General features: G+C 42.0%; 1 non-coding gene across 1 annotated transcript; it reads right to left on the bottom strand.

Moving 5' to 3' along the window:
• Positions 1–638: 638 nt before the first annotated feature.
• On the bottom strand, positions 639–711 carry trnaa-agc. Its single transcript has one exon. It is a non-coding gene; the product is annotated as a tRNA-Ala (tRNA).
• Between the last annotated feature and the right edge of the window lie 3,925 nt (positions 712–4,636).

Genomic DNA, 4,636 nt, shown 5'->3' with positions numbered 1-4,636 from the left:
CAACAACAATGTGTGCTGATTGAACCAAACTAAATAGTTGGAGGATGCAGGCATCAATCCCGCTCCCTCTCACATGCTAAGTGAGCGCTCTACCATTTGAGCTAATCCCCCTGTTCCTTCAACAAGAAGTATGAAATCTCAATGACCGCACTGCCAAATCCCTCGTCCCTAAGAAAGGATACTTGCTTCAGCTGTCTAAAAGTATTTTTCATGGTAGTTCAGTAAAGGTTGAAGTAGTGACTGCAGTAAGCCCAGTGGTGGAAATAGTTGTATTGTTGGGTTAGTATCCAGAGCTACAACAACAATGATTGAACCAAACGAAATAGTTGGAGGATGCGGGCATCGATTCTGCTACCTCTCTCATGCTAAGCGAGCGCTCTAACATTTGAGCTAATCGCCCTGTGCCTCCAACAAGAAGTATGAAATCTCAATGACCGCACTGCCAAATCCCTCGTCCATAAGAAAGGATACTTTTAAAAAGTATACTTGCTTCAGCTGTCTAAAAGTATTTTTCATGGTAGTTCAGTAAAGGTTGAAGTAGTGCCTGCAGTAAGCCCAGTGGTGGAAATAGTTGTATTGTTGGGTTAGTATCCAGAGCTACAACAACAATGTGTGCTGATTGAACCAAACTAAATATTTGGAGGATGTGGGCATCGATCCCACTACCTCTCGCATGCTAAGCGAGCGCTCTACCATTTGAGCTAATCCCCCTGTTCCTCAATCAGAAGTATGAAATCTCAATGACCGCACTGCCAAATCCCTCGTCCATAAGAAAGGATACTTTTTTAAAGTATGCTTGCTTCAGCTGTCTAAAAGTATTTTTCATGGTAGTTCAGTAAAGGTTGAAGTAGTGACTGCAGTAAGCCCAGTGGTGGAAATAGTTGTATTGTTGGGTTAGTATCCAGAGCTACAACAACAATGTGTGCTGATTGAACCAAACTAAATATTTGGAGGATGCAGGCATCAATCCCACTACCTCTCACATGCTAAGCAAGCACTCTACCATTTGAGCTAATCCCCCTGTGCCTCCAACAAGAAGTATGAAATCTCAATGACCGCACTGCCAAATCCCTCGTCCATAAGAAAGGATACTTTTTAAAAAGTATGCTTGCTTCAGCTGTCTAAAAGTATTTTTCATGGTAGTTCAGTAAAGGTTGAAGTAGTGACTGCAGTAAGCCCAGTGGTGGAAATAGTTGTATTGTTGGGTTAGTATCCAGAGCTACAACAACAATGTGTGCTGATTGAACCAAACTAAATAGTTGGAGGATGCAGGCATCAATCCCGCTCCCTCTCACATGCTAAGCGAGCGCTCTACCATTTGAGCTAATCCCCCTGTTCCTTCAACAAGAAGTATGAAATCTCAATGACCGCACTGCCAAATCCCTCATCCATAAGAAAGGATACTTTTTAAAAAGTATGCTTTTCAGCTGTCTAAAAGTATTTTTCATGGTAGTTCAGTAAAGGTTGAAGTAGTGACTGCAGTAAGCCCAGTGGTGGAAATAGTTGTATTGTTGGGTTAGTATCCAGAGCTACAACAACAATGTGTGCTGATTGAACCAAACTAAATAGTTGGAGGATGCAGGCATCAATCCCGCTCCCTCTCACATGCTAAGTGAGCGCTCTACCATTTGAGCTAATCCCCTGTTCCTTCAACAAGAAGTATGAAATCTCAATGACCGCACTGCCAAATCCCTCGTCCATAAGAAAGGATACTTTTTAAAAAGTATGCTTGCTTCAGCTGTCTAAAAGTATTTTTCATGGTAGTTCAGTAAAGGTTGAAGTAGTGACTGCAGTAAGCCCAGTGGTGGAAATAGTTGTATTGTTGGGTTCGTATCCAGAGCTACAACAACAATGATTGAACCAAACGAAATAGTTGGAGGATGCGGGCATCGATTCTGCTACCTCTCTCATGCTAAGCGAGCGCTCTAACATTTGAGCTAATCCCCCTGTGCCTCCAACAAGAAGTATGAAATCTCAATGACCGCACTGCCAAATCCCTCGTCCATAAGAAAGGATACTTTTTAAAAAGTATGCTTGCTTCAGCTGTCTAAAAGTATTTTTCATGGTAGTTCAGTAAAGGTTGAAGTAGTGACTGCAGTAAGCCCAGTGGTGGAAATAGTTGTATTGTTGGGTTAGTATCCAGAGCTACAACAACAATGTGTGCTGATTGAACCAAACTAAATAGTTGGAGGATGCAGGCATCAATCCCACTACCTCTCACATGCTAAGCGAGCGCTCTACCATTTGAGCTAATCCCCCTGTTCCTTCAACAAGAAGTATGAAATCTCAATGACCGCACTGCCAAATCCCTCGTCCATAAGAAAGGATACTTTTTAAAAGTATGCTTGCTTCAGCTGTCTAAAAGTATTTTTCATGGTAGTTCAGTAAAGGTTGAAGTAGTGACTGCAGTAAGCCCAGTGGTGGAAATAGTTGTATTGTTGGGTTAGTATCCAGAGCTACAACAACAATGTGTGCTGATTGAACCAAACTAAATAGTTGGAGGATGCAGGCATCAATCCCACTACCTCTCACATGCTAAGCAAGCACTCTACCATTTGAGCTAATCCCCCTGTGCCTCCAATAAGAAGTATGAAATCTCAATGACCGCACTGCCAAATCCCTCGTCCATAAGAAAGGATACTTTTTAAAAGTATGCTTGCTTCAGCTCTCTAAAAATATTTTTCATGGTAGTTCAGTAAAGGTTGAAGTAGTGACTGCAGTAAGCCCAGTGGTGGAAATAGTTGTATTGTTGGGTTAGTATCCAGAGCTACAACAACAATGTGTGCTGATTGAACCAAACTAAATAGTTGGAGGATGCAGGCATCAATCCCGCTCCCTCTCACATGCTAAGTAAGCGCTCTACCATTTGAGCTAATCCCTCTGTTCCTTCAACAAGAAGTATGAAATCTCAATGACCGCACTGCCAAATCCCTCGTCCATAAGAAAGAAAGGATACTTGCTTCAGCTGTCTAAAAGTATTTTTCATGGTAGTTCAGTAAAAGTTGAAGTAGTGACTGCAGTAAGCCCAGTGGTGGAAATAGTTGTATTGTTGGGTTCGTTTCCAGAGCTACAACAACAATGATTGAACCAAACGAAATAGTTGGAGGATGCGGGCATCGATTCTGCTACCTCTCTCATGCTAAGCGAGCGCTCTAACATTTGAGCTAATCCCCCTGTGCCTCCAACAAGAAGTATGAAATCTCAATGACCGCACTGCCAAATCCCTCGTCCATAAGAAAGGATACTTTTTAAAAGTATGCTTGCTTCAGCTGTCTAAAAGTATTTTTCATGGTAGTTCAGTAAAGGTTGAAGTAGTGCCTGCAGTAAGCCCAGTGGTGGAAATAGTTGTATTGTTGGGTTAGTATCCAGAGCTACAACAACAATGTGTGCTAATTGAACCAAACTAAATATTTGGAGGATGTGGGCATCAATCCCACTACCTCTCGCATGCTAAGCGAGCGCTCTACCATTTGAGCTAATCCCCTGCAGCTCCAATCAGAATTATGAAACCTCAATGACCGCACTGCCAAATCCCTCGTCCATAAGAAAGGATACTTTTTTAAAAGTATGCTTGCTTCAGCTGTCTAAAAGTATTTTTCATGGTAGTTCAGTAAAGGTTGAAGTAGTGACTGCAGTAAGCCCAGTGGTGGAAATAGTTGTATTGTTGGGTTAGTATCCAGAGCTACAACAACAATGTGTGCTGATTGAACTAAACTAAATATTTGGAGGATGCAGGAAACAATCCCACTACCTCTCACATGCTAAGCGAGTACTCTACCATTTGAGCTAATCCCCCTGTGACTCCAATAAGAAGTATGAAATCTCAATGACCGCACTGCCAAATCCCTCGTCCATAAGAAAGGATACTTTTTAAAAAGTATGCTTGCTTCAGCTCTCTAAAAATATTTTTCATGGTAGTTCAGTAAAGGTTGAAGTAGTGACTGCAGTAAGCCCAGTGGTGGAAATAGTTGTATTGTTGGGTTAGTATCCAGAGCTACAACAACAATGTGTGCTGATTGAACCAAACTAAATAGTTGGAGGATGCAGGCATCAATCCCGCTCCCTCTCACATGCTAAGCGAGCGCTCTACCATTTGAGCTAATCCCCCTGTTCCTTCAACAAGAAGTATGAAATCTCAATGACCGCACTGCCAAATCCCTCGTCCCTAAGAAAGGATACTTGCTTCAGCTGTCTAAAAGTATTTTTCATGGTAGTTCAGTAAAGGTTGAAGTAGTGACTGCAGTAAGCACAGTGGTGGAAATAGTTGTATTGTTGGGTTCGTATCCAGAGCTACAACAACAATGATTGAACCAAACGAAATAGTTGGAGGATGCGGGCATCGATTCTGCTACCTCTCTCATGCTAAGCGAGCGCTCTAACATTTGAGCTAATCGCCCTGTGCCTCCAACAAGAAGTATGAAATCTCAATGACCGCACTGCCAAATCCCTCGTCCATAAGAAAGGATACTTTTTTTAAAGTATGCTTGCTTCAGCTGTCTAAAAGTATTTTTCATGGTAGTTCAGTAAAGGTTGAAGTAGTGACTGCAGTAAGCCCAGTGGTGGAAATAGTTGTATTGTTGGGTTAGTATCCAGAGCTACAACAACAATGTGTGCTGATTGAACCAAACTAAATATT

Source organism: Oncorhynchus gorbuscha, unplaced genomic scaffold (genome assembly GCF_021184085.1).
Source record: "Oncorhynchus gorbuscha isolate QuinsamMale2020 ecotype Even-year unplaced genomic scaffold, OgorEven_v1.0 Un_scaffold_1568, whole genome shotgun sequence".
Lineage (NCBI taxonomy): Eukaryota > Metazoa > Chordata > Actinopteri > Salmoniformes > Salmonidae > Oncorhynchus > Oncorhynchus gorbuscha.
The sequence above is the reverse complement of the archived record's forward strand: the minus strand, read 5'-3'. Positions and strand labels throughout refer to the sequence as shown.